The sequence below is a fragment of the Elephas maximus genome, chromosome 19 (genome assembly GCF_024166365.1).
Source record: "Elephas maximus indicus isolate mEleMax1 chromosome 19, mEleMax1 primary haplotype, whole genome shotgun sequence".
NCBI lineage: Eukaryota > Metazoa > Chordata > Mammalia > Proboscidea > Elephantidae > Elephas > Elephas maximus.
The window spans coordinates 59,157,818-59,174,646 of record NC_064837.1 but is presented as its reverse complement, the minus strand read 5'-3'; positions in this window follow the sequence as shown (position 1 = coordinate 59,174,646).

Here is a 16,829-nt window from a genome sequence, read left to right as displayed (position 1 = left end):
AAAGCTAATTTATACAACTCTTTTAACTCTCAATCTCAGGACACCATCCCTTGAACTTTAAATATGCTCCTTTTGTGAACCTTGGGTGGGCTTTATTCGTGTGAGAGAACAAATTTGGATTAAGGTAAAAGCTAAAAATACAAGTGAAGTTAGCTCCTGAAAATCCATAGAGTATTTTTTTTTTTTTATTACAGTGCTCTATTTAACACTCAATTCAAAACCAAGTACGAGTTTAAGATGTTTTTCAGAAATGGTAGAATTTGTAAAATTCAATGAAACAAACCACTGGCAATAGCTACCAATCCTGACATTCCTGAATCACGTAGCTGTCTAAGCCCCATATCCTCCTTGGTATTCCCGAAAGTAAATGAAGATAGAATAGCCTGGTTCCCAGAATCTAAGCACATTGCATTGACCTCAATATTGCCCATCCAAATATTGAGACCAGGCATTTATTTCAACAACCCAAATACAGCTCAAATTAATAAATAACCCCAGAAATTTGTAAGATTGTGCCTGTTTCATTATTATGCCTCTTCCAATCCTCTCCTATTTACTCACCTCCCTCAACCTATAACAACAAAAATATAGAAGAAAGCTTTTCTGTCATTCTTTATGAGTACCATCCAAGGCTTATATCTTCCTCTTAAAAGCTCTGGACATCTTGTGACCTATAGCACCTATCAACGGTAATTTATGGTTTATTTTTACCTTATATCACCCTTGAGAATTTTATTATAGCGACGCATTTCTACCTGATAAAATATGTGCAATATTTCTAAAACACAGAGCAAGAGACACACTCCAGAGCTGACAATAGAGCCTCAATATGCCACCAGTTTTCTGTGGCTTCTGCAGAAAACTGGTAAAGTTTCAGCTACACCTGAGTGTTTCCAACATTTGGGCACGAAGTGTACCACTTATTTTCAATCATGCCTTTCATCAACATCAAAAATCCATTATGAGCAACAAAAGACAAAATACATCAATTGGATTTCATCAAGATTAAGAACTTTTGTACATCAGGGGACTTTATATTTTATAACCATATTTCTGATAGGAATGTAATATGCAGGCAAGGGAGAATGAAGAAAACCAAGGGCACAAGGGAAAGATTAGCCCAAAGGACTAATGGACAACAACTACCACAGTCTCCACCAGACTGAGTCCAGTACACCTAGATGGTGCCTGGCTACCACCACCAACTGCTCTGACAGGGATCACAATAGAGGGTCCCAGACAGAGCTGAAGAAAAATGGAGAGCAAAATTCTAGCTCACAAAAAAAAAAAGATCAGGACTAATGGTCTGACAGAGACTGGAGAAACCCTGAGAGTATGGCCCCTGGACACCCTCATAGCTCAGTAATGAAGTCACTCCTGAGGTTCACCCTTCAGCCAAAGATTAGACAGGCCCATGAAACAAAACAAGTCTAAAGGGACACACCAACCCTGGGGCAAGGATGAGAAAGCAGGAGGAGACAGGAAAGCTGGTAATGGGGAACCCAAGGTCGAGAAGGGAAGTATGTTGACATGTCATGGGGTTGGCAACAAATGTCACAAAACAACATGTGTATTGTTTAATGAGAAACTAGTTTGCTCTGTAAGCCTTCATCTAATGTACAATTAAAAAAAGATGAAGACCATAATATCCAGAATATATAAAGAACTTCTACAACTCAACAACAAAAAGGCAAACAACCCAATTTAAAAATAGGCAAAGGAGTTAAATAGATATTTCACCAAAGAATATATACAAATACGCTCAACATCAGTGGTTGTTAAACAAAACAAAACCAGCTGCCATTGAGTGGATTCCGACTCAGAGCAACATTATAGGACAGAGTAGAACTTTCCCATAAGGTTTCCAAGGCTACAATCTTTATGGAAGCAAACCACCACATTTCCCTCCAGCAGAGGGGCTGATGTGTTCCAAATGCCAACATGTCAGTTAGCAACTGAGCACCTTAACCACTGCACCACCAGGGCTCTTTCAATAGTTGTTAGGAAAATGCAAATCAAACCACATCGAGATACCACTTCACTGCCACTAGAATGGCTATTATCAGAAAAATGGACAAGTGTTGGACAAGATGTGGAGAAATTGGAACCCTCATCCATTGCCATTCAAATATAAAATGGCCTAATGGCTTCAGAAAACAGTTTGGCAAGTCCTCAAAAAGCTAAACATAAAATTACCATACGACCCAGGAATTGCACTCCTAGGTATATACCCAAAAGACAGGGAAGCAGAGACTCAAACAGGTACTTGCACACCGATGTTCATAGCAACATTGTTCACAACAGCCAAAAGGTGCAACCAAGCCAAGTGTCCTTCAATGAGTGAATGGAGAAACAAAATGTAGTACATGCATACAACAGAATATTAACCCACTGCCATCGAGTCGATTCCAACTCTTAGCAACCCCATAGGGCAGAGTAGAACTGCCCCGTAGAGTTTCCAAGGAATATTATTCAGCCATAAATAGAAATGAAGTTTTGATACATGCTACCACATGGGTAAACCTTGAAAACATTCTGCTGAATGAAGTTAAGTCAGACACAAAAGGACAAACATGATCCCACTTATGTGAAATATCTAGAATAGGCAAATGCCTATAGACAAAAGCTTCTTAGTGATTACCAGGGGAAAATGGGGCATGGTTGCTTAATGGGAACTGAGTCTCTGTTTGGGACAATGAAAAATTCTGGAAATCAGCAGTGGTAATTGTTGCATAACACTGTGAATGTAATTAATGCCACTGAATTGTACACTTAAAAAATGGTTAAAACCAGACTAAATGGGGCACACCAGCCCAGAGGCAGGGACTAGGAGGCAGGAGGGAGCAGCAAAGCTGGTAATAGAGAACCCATGGTTGAGAAGGGAGAGTGTTGACATTTTGTGGGGTTGTTAACCCATGTCATAGAGTAATGTGTATAAAAAAATTATGCTGACTGTTTAATAAGAAACTGGTTTGTTCTGTAAATCTTCATCTAAAGTACAATAAAAAAAATTGTTTAAAAATGGTTAAAACGGCAAATCTTTAGTTATGTATATATTTTACCATATTTTAAAAAAAAAAAAAGGTCCATCATCTGAATAACAAATTATCCTAAAATTTAGTGGTTTAAAATAACACATATTCGTTTTCTCACAGACTTTGTGAATAAGGAGTCTGGGAATGGCTGAGCTACATCCTCCGCTTCATGGTCTCTCATGACTCTAAAACCAAAGTTTAGGCCCAGGGTCTGCAGTCTCATCTGAAGGCTGGACTAGGGGAGGATCTGCTTCCAAGCACACTCAGTGGTGTTGGCAGGATTCAGTTAGCAGCACAAGAGGGTGGGCTGTTGAACTGAGGGGCTCAGTTCCTTACTGGCTGTTGGCCAAAGGCTACTTGCAGTTCTCTGCCATGTGGGTCTCTCCAAATGGACAGTCTGCTTCATTAAAGCACATAAGCCAAGCAGGTAACAGAGAGTGTCTGCTAGAGGACAGAAGTTTTATAACCCAATGACAAATTGACACACGATCACCTTTTCCATATTCCATTTGTTAGGAACAAATCATTACATTGAGCCCACACTCAAGGAAAGGGTGCTTACACAAGGGAGTGAATACCAGGAGATGGGGATCATTGGAGACCATACATCCAGACAGCAAAAAAAGATATTCATAAATTCTGTATGGTAAGTAAAAAAAGAAATGGTAACCATAAATAGGACACTTGTCTAATTATATAACTGTGCCCTAATCACAAACTGGAGCCCTGGTGGCACACTGGTTTTCAGCTTGGCTGTTAACCAAAAGATTGGCAGTTCAAATCCACCAAACACTTTTTGGAAACCCTATGGGGCAGTTCTACTCTTTCCTTAGGGTCGCTATGAGTCAGAATCCGCTCAACAGCAATGAGTCTGGTTTTTGGTTTTTTAATCACAAAAGGTAAGAGCCCCAATGTAAAAGGGAATGTAAAATGCCTCTTAGATAGGAAAATGTAAATGTTAGAGCTGCCATAAAATAATTTCCACCCTGAAGGTTCCTAAAGGGCAAAATGAAAGAGAACTGAGGAAAGCTGGCCCTCAAGGGTTAAAATTATCATACGGGAACCGAGACCCAGTTCAGTCAGTCCAGTTTCATTTCCATATTCCTCTTTTAGACCTTGTCAATATTTACTGTGAACAAGACCCTGTGGAAGATGCAAAAACTAACTTCTAACTCCAGGTATTTGTAATCTGGTATCATTTGGAGCAATTATTTATGAAGCCAACCATGGAATGTGCAAGGCAGTAAAAAATGCTAACAGGGCACAGAGAAAGGAGGGAGAAAATCCAACTACAGGGACCAACAAATAGGGAACCTCTGAGCAGAGCTTTGAAACATGGTTGGAGATGAGAGCCAAAACCAAAAAACCAAACCCACTGCCATCGAGTTGATTCTGACTCATAGCAACCCTATAGGATGGAGTAGAACTGCCCCATAGGGTTTCCAAGGAGTAGCTGGTGGATTCGAACGGCCAACCTTTTGGTTAGCAGTGCAAGCTCTTAGCCACTATGCCATCAGGGCTCCAGAGATGAGAACAGGGTGCAGTATATTCCACAGGGTATGAACCAAAGAGCATGCCCCTAGAAAGAGAAAAAGTTTGGAGGTAAATTTTTGGGTTCATGTTCAGGGAACTATGTTGCAGTTGTTGTGTGCCATGGAGGCAATTCCGACTCATAGCAAGCCCACAGGACAGAGTAGAACTGCCCCATATAGGGTTTGCTTGGCTGTAATCTACAAAATCTGATTGCCAGATCATTCTCCCCCAGAGCAGTTGGGTGGGTTCAGACCACCAGCTTTTTGGTTTGCAGCTGAGCACTTAACCTCCAAGGAACTATGAGTAGATTTATGCTGTGGCCTAACACCAGATTGAAGAATTGAGGGAATGCATGGATGAACACTGTAACCTTTAAAATCACCACTTCTCCTAAAGTTCTCTCTATTCCTCCTCTTCCCCACATCCAATGAACCCAAGCTCACTTCTCCTTAGTGTAACCACTACATTTTAGAAATTCATCGTAAAGACGAGCTCAATTGGAGAAAAGACTGGGCAGAGAGATTAACTGAGGGCTTTTTTTTTTAATGAGGAGAGGTTGCCATAAATTGGAATCGACTGGACTACAACTGGTGGCAGTGGGAGTAGTAACGAGACGCCCCTTGCCATGGAGTTGATTCCGACTCATAGCGACCCTGTAGGACTGAGTAGAACTGCCCCACAGGGTTTCCAAGGCTGTAGTCTTTACAGAAGCAGACTGCCACATCTCTCTCAGAGGAGCGGCTGGTGGGTTGGAACCGCCGACCTTTTGGTTAGCAGCTGAGTGCTTAACCCCTGCACCACCGGGGCTCCTTTGTAGTAATGTAGCAAACAGGGCTGTGTGTATATGGGGTGAAGGGACAGGAAAGAATTTGAAAAAGGAATAAAAATGAAACTAAGATTCTCCTTCCTAACATCCAGAGGGGTTCCATGTGAAGTCCACGTGGATTTTAGAGCAGAAAAAGAGCTCTGAAGATTACAGTCTTAGCTAGAGGGTTCCTAAAGTTGGGGGGCAAGCATATTAAATCGTTTGCTTTATTTCAGGCCCCAGAATAAATGGTTGGTGAGGCAAGAGAACTCTAGCAGTGAATTTCTCTCATTAGAAATAATCTCAAGTCAACTAAAAGCAACTTCAAGGCTAGGAATGTGGAAGTACAGAAGAGAGAAACGAGTTTTCCAGTTTTCTATACGGTATAAGCAACCTGAATAAATGATAAATTTTGTGTTCCTGTGTTTTGGACCTAGCATACTTGCCCAAAATATGGGTTTGGGATATGAAGACCATCAGGGTTAGAATAAAAGGTATTCCCACAAGTTATAACTTCTAAACATAGCAGGACTTTTATGAAATTCTTATACTGGTTACTCTTGGTTTGTGATAGGAAAAATGAATAAAACTTTAATGCTAAATATTAGAAAGTCAGTTGAGTATCTCTACACATAACATGGAGCCCTGGTGGCGCAGTGATTAAGACCTACAGCTGCTGAGAGAAGGTCAGCAGTTTGAGTCCACCAGCCTCTCCTTGGAAACCCTATGGGGCAGTTCTACTCTGTCCTATAGGGTAGCTATGAGTTGAAATTGACTCGACAGCAACCAGAACAGGACACAAACATTGGTGTGAGACGTCTCAGGACTTGGAGCTTTATTTTCCTTCCTGCTTTCTTAGCCAATAGCTTGTTCTTACCAAGTCAAGAAAGAATGAAAAAAGCCTCCCACTCCATGCTGTTATTTCCATCAGTGTAGAAAAGGCTTTGTTTGCAACTTTCTTTAGAACATTGTAAAATGTCTCCAATTTTCCCAGAAAGGACAAATGAGATTTCTTTGCCAATTTTTTTCCTAAACTGAAAACAATTTAACAACAACAACAGCAATCTCTTAAAGCTTGAAATCATCATGAAGGGGTCATTTAAGGTCTTTTACAATAGCTGTTCTTTTCCCAGCTCTGCACTCCATTTCTGGAAGTGACATAAAAGGCATGTTTCTGTATTCCTCCCCCCCCCATCCCTGCCCCTTTTATTGGTCAAGCTAAATTTTTAAAGGGTGCTATCTTGTGGTCCGATTTTTTAAATATTCATGGACTTTCAACTTCAGAATGCTTCTAGATGCTTCACATTCAGTGGCCCTACAAGAATGGGGAAATATTTGCTTCCCCTTCCAGCCACCTGGGTGGCATCAAATGTCTCGGTCTTCAGAGAATCTGACCGAAGCTTCTTGGCAGGCACTGGTTGGAAATGAATTCCAACAGGATGAGTATTTCAAAAGTGCAGTGCCTGCAGATCTGAAGACAGCTTTTAAGCATCATCATTATGCCTTACAAATACATTTTGTCTCTATGCTGGGGACAGGTTGCTCCTCCAAAGGACTCTTTCCTGCCAACGGAACCAGACATCCATAAGCCATGTGCTTTCCAGCCTTTCAGCCATATTTAATATAGCACCAACCCTGGAATCTGCAGCTTATTCCAACACAAAATGCTTTCATGTCTGTCATTTATTTGAGTCACTAAATAATTCATTATGTCAAATTTTAAAGTCCTGTCTTACTCTTTATCAGTGAATGCCAGTTCCAACCATGACAGCTCCTTACTAATAATTTTTATTGCGTTCTGTCAGGTTCATTCCAACTCAGAGAGACCCTATATGACAGAGTAGAACTGCCCCCAAAAGGGTTTCCAAGGCTATAATCTTTAGGAAGAGCCCTGGTGGTATAGTGGGTAAGAATCTGGCTGCTAAACAAAAGGTTGGCAGTTCGAATCGACCAGCTGCTTCTTGGAAACTCTATGGGGCAGTTCTACTTTGTCCTATAGGGTCACTACAAGTCAGAATCGACTCAACACCAATGGGTTTGGTTTGGTCTCTGGAATCTTTATGGGAGCAGATCGCTAGGCCTTTCTCCTGTGTAGCCACTGGTGGATTCAAATAGACAACTTTTTGGTTAGCAAATGTTTTAACTGCTGCACCACGGGGCTCCTCACTAGTACTAACAGTTACAACACTGAGGGAACAGTGTTCAAAGGCAGTGAAGAACAACGAAAGCAGGCAAAAACTGGGGGTTATATAACCCTGGAAATAAGGGGTGCACACTAGGCAAGCTCCACGTTTACTCACCTTTTCTCCTAAAGGAAGTTTCCAATACTTTCCAATCTGGGACTAGAGCTGAAGGAGGAAGTAGGAGTCTTACTGAATTTTAGGAGACTGTACTCAGAGTTCGGGGCTTCCGTAGTGGCTGGAAATTAATCCTGGAGAAATGAGAACCACAGAGAAGGATCCCCAAAATCTGCACAAAATTGTCCTCAAATGGTTGACTGGCACATGGAAACGCTCAGTTTAACTGCTGGGTTGAAGTTACAGTGAATGAGAGAGAAGTTCGAGGAAACGGGCTTGATTAATTAATTCCCAACTCCTTTGAAAATCCCCTACCATGTAAGTGAAGAGATTAGTTTCAAGAGAGAACGAATCTCATTTAAATTAAAAAAAAAGGCAACTTTGTAATTATCACTGAAGATTTCTCAAGAGGAGGTCATCCCTGACTGTATTTTCTTTTTCTGACCAAAAATATCAAGTGCTTAGAACTACAGAGTCAAACTCCTTCAACTGCCTTGTAAAACAGCTCACATGATCTCTCTCAGTCAAGTAGATTTTATACAAGGAAGGTCATTTCCAGAGTCCTCTCCATTTTCTCTTCACAAAAGCTGATCATCGTAACCACCAAACTGATAAAGGTCGATTTGTGATGCACGTGATCGCTCTTTATGCTCAAACTTGTCATCTCATCTGCAATTATGTTAGGCTTAATCATGAAATTACCATATCTCTAGGTCAAAAACACTCAAATATTGGCAAATTTATGCTACTCAACCTACTAGGAAAGGCACATGAGTGGAGACCTATCCCTCATTCTCTATCTTCTCTTTCTGAGCCCTGGTGGCACACTGGTTAAGTGCTCGGCTGCTAACCAAAAGGTTGGTGGTTGAAACCCACCCAGTGGCTCAGCAGGAGAAAGACGTGGCAATCTGCTCCCGAAAAGACTAGAGCCTGGAACCCTATGGGGCAGTTCTAGCCTGTCTTATAGGGTCACGATGAGTCAGAATTAACTGGCTAGTTTTGAGTTTTGAGTTTACATCTGTAAGATGACAATAATAAATAAAACACACCAAACGTAATGTTTTGCATAGTGGAAAGCAAGATACATGGATAGTTAATTTTTTCTTGTTGTTGCTTTGTTTTTTACTTTTCAGCCAGTTATCTTCACAAAGTATCTACACTAACTCAACCTTGTTTTCTAGCTTCTTCCCTGCTTGCCTCCTTTCCTGCTTTTGGATTTACCAGCTCTTTACCTTACTGCCATCATCTTCTTTCTAGCTTGCTTGTGTTTATTTTTACCAACGCTTAAGAGATGATCAGATTTCCGACCTGTAAGGTAATAAGAATAATGGATTGCTCCATGGAAATAATATGGAAAGGGAGAGAATAGGTGGGAATTCTGGAAACAATAGGAATGTCGGTGCTCGGGAGGGCTCACAGCGAGAACATCTGGTGCTACAAGCAGCTGTAAAAAGAGCTGATTTAAAAAAAAAAAATAGACAAAGCCCTATTATACAAAGGGAACGTCATGCTTTTTGTTATTTCAAAGTTACAAGTACTCCCTGTTCTGTCAACCTTAAAGATTTGTGTTCTCTTCAACCACTTTGTACATTCCAGAAAAATGTCCTCAAATAAAATAATGGTCCAAAATAAAGTCCTTCACCCACGGAAGCTTGAATTATTTAAATCCTAGGTAAGAATGCAAGCACATTCTGGGGGTAGTGATTCCCCTGTCCTAAATAGAAATCCCCACAGAGATCGTGGAAGCTGTAGTTCTGTCCTTGTTTGGAAGGCCGAGCCACTTCGTTGTAAACATGAGCTGATTTCTTGGTGGTTAGTTTGTTATCCTAAGGAGCCCTGGTGGTGTAACAGTTAAGCATTCAGCTGCTAATCAAAAGATTGGTGATTTAAACCCACTCAGCAGCTCCATGGGAGAAAGACCTGGGGATCTGCTCCCATAAAGATTACAGCCTAGAAAACCCACTGGGGCAGCTCTATACTGTCACCCAGGGTCACTATGAGTCGGAAATCGACTTGACAGCAAGTAACAACAATAGTTTCTTGTCCTGAAGGCATCAAATAATTCACGGCACGTTGAGTCACAACCTGATAACCTCATTGTTTGCAAAGCTCTGAAACTTAAAGAACCCAGTGCCAACCCCTGACTTTATGACCTGACCAAAATTTGCCCAAAGAAAAATGACTTAAAAAGGAGTCATTCATGTTTCTGGTTTTTCTTGCCTTTGTCATTTGAACCCTAAAAAAAAAAGCCAAGGAGAATTTACTTCCAAGGCTTTTCTAAACACGTCTTTGGGATCTTCATTTTTCAACTTGTTGTTATGTGCCACGTAGTCGATCCAACCATATTGAGCTAGGCACTGCAAACTTGTAACATTAGGATCTCACCCATGAATCAGATTATTAGGCAAATCGTCCCCCGAGCTCCAGCCTTCAGGGAAATCTCAGTGACTTGGAAACCAAGAACAGGGAATGGTTAGAAGTTGCTACTATTTTTACATATTTCTACTGGGATGCTCTGTACTCTTCCACAGGTTACAAAATGACCCACATTGTATTCAAGGAGTATTGAGAAGAAGGGACTTCTATCTAAGGGGAGAAGAAAGCTCTGGGGCATGGAATATATGCTGCCTTTAAAAAAAAGTCAATAATGCCTGAGCTTAAATTTTGTAATTAAGAAAAAAGTGCATTTTAATTATAGAAGCACTCAATATTTCAACATGTCTTACTGTGGGAAGGCAGTTGTGGAAATTACTCAGTTGCTTTCCTTTTAAAAAAATATTTAGATGAAAACTTCCACTCAACAGTAGCAAAGTACACATTCTTTTCTAATGCACAAGGAACTTTTTCCAGAATAGACCACATTTTAGGCCAGAAAGCAACCCTCAATAAAATCCAAAACATCGAAATAATAACGAAGCATTATCCCTGATCACAACAACATAAAAGTAGAAATCAGTAAGAGGAAAAACAAGGATAAAAAATCAAATAAGTGGAAACTGAATAAAACCTTGCTTAAAAACAATTGGGTAATAGAAGAAATCAAAGGGAATAAAAAAATTCCTAGAATCAAATGAGAATGAAAACACATCATACCAAAACCTTTGGTACACAGCAAAGTCAGTGCACAGAGGTCAATTTATAGCAATAAACGCACACATCAAAAATCAGAATGGGCCAAAATTAAAACATTAGCCCTACAACTTGAACAAATAGAAAGAGAATATGAAAAGAAGCCCACAGCCACCAGAAAAGACATAATAAAGATTAGAAAAGAAATAAATGAAATAGAGGAGGTAGAGCCAATATGGTGCTATAGACAGAAGTACCATGCCATCCCTCTGCAGCAAAGACCCAAAAAACTAAGTAAAACAGACACAAACATCAGTCCTGGAACCCTAAGTACCAAATGAAGGAATCAAGAGCTCAATCAAGCACTGAATGGAATAAGAAATTGACAGAGAACAGAGAAAGAGGAGTGGAGGTCCCATACCCACTAATGTGGCCAGATTTGCCATCTGGGCCTCAGCCACCAAGGACTGAGGGAGGACAGGGAGTACGGGAAGCCAACTCCATGAAGCTCCCAGCAGGATACAGAGCACCCAGTAACCAGGGTTACACACTTTCCCACCCCCCATCTTTCTTCCCTCTACACAGCTTCTGTTGCTTGCTAACGGGCCACAGGCCTTCACCAGCCAGCCCCTTCATTGCCATTTTTTGTTTGTTTGCTTGTTTTTGTTTTTACTTTGATGTTGTTGCTGCTTTTTTCCCTTTCCCTCCCTTCCTTTCCTTTCTCCTGGCCGGCTAACCCCACGTGCCATCCTCTCCTCTTCTTAACAGGCTATGATTTTTTGGTTGTTTGCTTTGTCCTTTTTTTTTTTTTTTTTCTGTTTCTTCTTTCCCTCTCCTTTCCTTCCTTTTCTTTCTCCTGCCCACCCAGCTCTGTGCATTGCCCCTGCCCCTCCTGGATAGGCTGTGCTACACAGCTGAGTTGGACAGTCACTGGGCATGGCCTTCTCGGGTCTGTGAGCCACCATCACCAACCAGCTCCCTCAGTGCCATTTAATTCATTCATTTATTGTTTGTTTTGGGTTTTTTGTTTGTTTTTGTCATTGCTGTTATTGTTTCTTCTTTCTCTCACCCTTCCTTCCTTTCTTTCCTCCCATCTACCTATTTCTGTACACTGCCCCCAACTTCTTGGTGGGCTGTGCTGTAGTGCCCGGCTGGAGAGCCCCTGGAATACGGCCTTCCAGGGTCTGTGCTGCACCACAGGCCAGCTCTCTCAGTGCCACATTTTTTTTTTTTTTTTTTTTTTTAGCTTTCCCCTCCTTTTCTTTCTCCATCTCACCTAGGCCCTGTGCTGCACTGCCCTGCCCCTTCCTAACAAGCCATGCTGAGCCACCCAGTGAGAGAGACATTAGCTTGCTGCCACCCCAATTCCACCCCACCTCCAACAGCTGGTGCTCCTGAGACCATATTTTTTGTTGTTGTTGTTTTTAATTATTTTTTATTTTTTTGTTTGTTTGATTGTTGCTTTCTTCTCTCACTTTCCCTTCTTTTCTTTCCTTTCTCCTGCCCACCTAGCCCCTTGCTCCACGTATGCCACTTCTCAACAGGCTGAGCCACACTGCTCAGCTAGAGAGCCACCAGCACATGGCCTTACTGGGTCTGCTCCTCCACCACCCACCATATCCTACCACACCACTATATCATTTACTTTTGCTTTTTTTTACTTCATTTTTCCTTTTTTAAAAACTTTTTTTGCCTTTGTGTCTTTCTCTTCTTTCATCCACCCACTTAGCTCTGCACACCACATCCTTTCCTTTCCCACCTGCCTATTTTCACCATACACCAAGTGCCACACCCCCAAGCCGTACTGACTTGGTCCCCTGACCCCACTCTGCACTGTCTCCCAGCCCTGCCCCATCAATCCCAGTTCATGTCACAAACTACCCATCCCCTCCTCTCCACCCCCACTGGATCTGCCCTACTGCACCATAGCTGAGTGACCAGCCCTGTTCACCTGGACAATGTGGTGAGAAGTATTGTGCCCACAGATATACCCAAATAAAACAACAAAGCAGGACAAAACAACCAAATCTACAATCAATAAATGAATGAAATCACCCCTGAGGGTCCTGAAAACAGCAGACAATCTCAAAACGTATTTAAAAAAAAAACATAGAAGAGGATGGCTCCAGAAAGTGACTAAAATAAAACACCAAATGACCTTCCAGTAGAAGGAAAGGAACTGAAACTACCTGATAGGGAATTCAGAACTATAATATTCAGGGTTCTCCAACAGATGAAGGAAAATGCAGATAAAAATAAGGAAAAAACAGAAAAAATCATGGAAAACACAGACAAAACAATGGAAGAAAACAGGAAAATAATACAGGAACAAAATGTCAAAATAAATAAACAACTAGAAATCATACAAATACAGCAATTAGAAATCCAAATGATAAACAACAAGATTTCAGAAATGGACGGTGCAATAGGAGGTTTTAGGTGCAAATTTGAAACAACAGAAGACAGGATCAGCAAAATTGAAGACAAATCTTTGGATACTACTTTGAAGAAAAATCACATGAATAGACACATGTGCACCCATGTTCAGTACAGCATTATTCACAATAGTAAAAAGAGGGAAACAACCTAGGGCCCATCAACAGATATATGGGTAAACAAACTATGATACATACACACAATGGAATACTACACAACAATAAAGAACAATGATGAATCTGCGAAGCATCTCACAACATGGATGAATCTGGAGGGGCGTTATGCTGAGTGAAATAAGTCAATCACAAAAGGACAAATATTGTTATGAGAACACTACCATAAAAACTCATGAAGAGGTTTACATGCAAAAAGAAACAATCTTTAATGGTTACGAGGGAGGGGAGGGGTGGGAAGGAAAAACACTAAATAGACAGTAGATAAGTGGTAACATTGGTGAAGGTTAAGATAATACACGATACAGGGGAAGCCAGGATAACTTATCCAAGACAAGGTCATGGAAGCTCCATAGACACATCCAAACTCCCTGAAGGGCCAAATTACTGGGCCGAGCGCTGTGAGGACCATGATCTCAGGGAACATCTAGCTCAACTGGCATAACATACTTTATAAACAATATGTTCTACATTCTACTTTGGTGAGTAGCGTCTGGGATCTTAAAAGCTTGTGAGCATCTATCTAAGATCACTAGTCTCACTCCATCTGAGCAAGGGAGAATGAAGAAAACCAAAGACACAAGGGAAAGAGATTAGTCCAAAGGACTAATTGACCAAAACTACCACCGCCTCCACCAGACTGAGTCCAGCACAACTGGATGGTGCCCGGCTACCATCACTGATTTCTCTGACAGGGATCACAATAGCTGGTCCCAGACAGAGCAGGAGAAAAATGTAAAACAAAATTTTAACTTATAACAAAAGACCACACTTTCTGGTCTGACAGAGACAGAAGAAACCCCAAGAGTATGGCCTCCACGCCCTAATAGCTCAGTAATGAAGTCACTCCTGAGGTTCACTCTTCAGCCAAAGATTAGACAGGCCCATGAAACAAAACAAGACTAAATGGGCACACCCACCCAGGGGCAAGGACAAGAAGGCAGGAGGGGACAGGAAAGCTGGTAATGGGGAACCCAAGGTCAAGAAGGGGAGAGTGTTGACATACTATGGGGCTGGCAACCAATGTCACTAAACAATATGTGTATTAATTGTTTAATGAGAAACTAGTAAGCTTTGTAAAACTTCATCTAAAGTACAATAAAAAAGAAAAGAAAGAAATGAAATAGAGAACAGAAAAACAATAGAAAGAATCAACAAGACCAAAAGCTGGTTCTTGAAAAAGATCAATAAAATTGACAAACCACTGGCCAAACTGACAAAAGATAAACAGAAGAGGAAGCAAACAATCTGAAAAAGAAATGAGATGGGGACGTTACAAAAGACCCAAATGAAACAAAAAGTATCATACCAGAATACTATGAAAAATTGTACTCCAACAAATCGGGGAACCTAGAGGAAATGGACACATTTCTAGGAACACACTACCTACCTAAACTAGCACAAGCTGAGATAGAAAATCTGAATAAACCCCATAACAAGAGAAGAAAGACTGAAGAGGCAATTAAAAAAAAAAAAAAAAACTCGTAACAAAAATAGCACTGGCTCAGATGGCTTCACTGGAGAATTCTACCAAACATCCAGAGAAGAGTTCACACCAATACTACTCAAACTATTTCAGAGCATACAAAAGGAAGGAATACTCCCAAATACATTCTATGAAGCCAGCATAACCCTGATACCAAAGGCAGGCAGAGACACTGCAAACAAAGAAAATTACAGACAAATATCTCTCATGAATGTTGTTGTTGTTGTTAGGTGCTGTCGAGGTGGTTCCAACTCATAGCAACCCTACGTAAAACAGAACAAAACACTGTCCAGTCCGGCTTCATCCTCACAATCATTGTTATGCTTCAGCCCATTGTTGCAGCCACTGTGTCAATCCATCTTGTTGACGGCCTTCCTCTTTTTCACTGACCATCTAGTTTATCTTCTCCAGGGATTAATCCCTCCTGATAACATGTCCAAGTTTGTGAGACATAGTCTTACCACCCTTGCTTCTTAGGAACATTCTGGTTGTACTTCTTCAAGACAGATTTGCTCTTTTGGCAATCCATGGTGTATTCAATATTCTTCGCCAACACCATCATTCAAAGTTATCAGTTCTTCTTCAGTCTTCCTTATTCATGGTCTAGCTTTCACACACGTATCAGACAATTGAAAATATCATGGCTTGGGTCAGGTGTACCTTAGTTTTCAAGGCGACATCTTTGATTTTCAACACTTCAAAGAGGTTTTTGCAGCAGATTTGCCAATGCAATGAACCGTTTGATTCCTTGACTGCTGCTTCCACAGGTGTTGATTGTGGATCCAAGTAAAATGAAATCCTTGATAACTTCAATCTTTTCTCCTTTATCATGATGTTGCTTGTTGGTCCACTTGAGAGGATTTTTGTTTTCTTTATGCTGAGGTGAAATCCCTATTGAAGGTTATGGTCTTTGATCTTCATCAGTAAGTGCTTCAAGTCCTTTTCACTTTCAGCAAACGATGTTGTCATCTGCATAATGTAGGTTGTTAATGAGTCTTCCTCCAATCCTGATGCCCTGTTCTTCTTCATATAGTCCAGCTTTGTGGATTATCTGCCCAGAACACAGATTGAATAAGTATAGTGAAAGGATACAACCTTGACACACACCTTTCCTGACTTTAAGCCATGCAGTATCCCCTTGTTCTGTTCAAAAAACTGCCTCTTGATCTATGTACAGGTTCCTCATGAGTACAGTTAAGTGTTTTGGAATTCCCATTCTTTGAAATGTTATCCATAATTTATGGCACAGTCAAATGCCTTTGCATAGTCAATAAAACACGGGTAAACATCTTTCTGGCATTCTCTGCTTTCAGCTAGGATCCATCTTATATTAGCACCAATATCCATGGTCTCAGGGAACATCAAGGTCAATTGGCATAACATAGTTCATAAAGCAGTTGTTCTACATCCTACTTTGTTGAGTAGTGTCTGGGGTCTTAAAAGCTTGCAATCAGGGGACGGGGCCAAGATGGCGGAATAGACAGACGCTTCTGTCAAGCCCTCTTTACAACAAAGACCTGAAAAAACAAGTGAAACGAGTGTATCTGTGACAAGTTGGGAGCCCTGAGCATCAAAGGCAAGCTTAGACAATGAACTGAGGGTCAGTGAGAGGAAGAAACCGTTCAGAAGCGGAGAAGAGTTACCGGACTGAATCGCCAGGAGCCCTCAGGCACCATTCCAGGAGCGGCTGCGGTGAGCTGATACTAGCATTTGGCCGCAGTTTCCTCAGGGAGAAGCAGCCAGCCACACAGCCTACTCACACCTCCGGAACCAGAGAAGAATGGTGCTCTTGGCAAAAGCTAAGTACTTGCGTATATTTTACCACGCCCCCAGCCCCCAAGCTGGCTTCAGCAGCTGTTGATTTCCCTGGGCCTGAGATAGGCCCTGTTGAGAACCTAGAGCCATCCTCCCAGCCTTGAACAAGGAATAAATTCTCAATTAGGGGAAAAGATAATTTGCCAGCCCCACTAACTGGGGGAGCTCAGGACAGAAGCG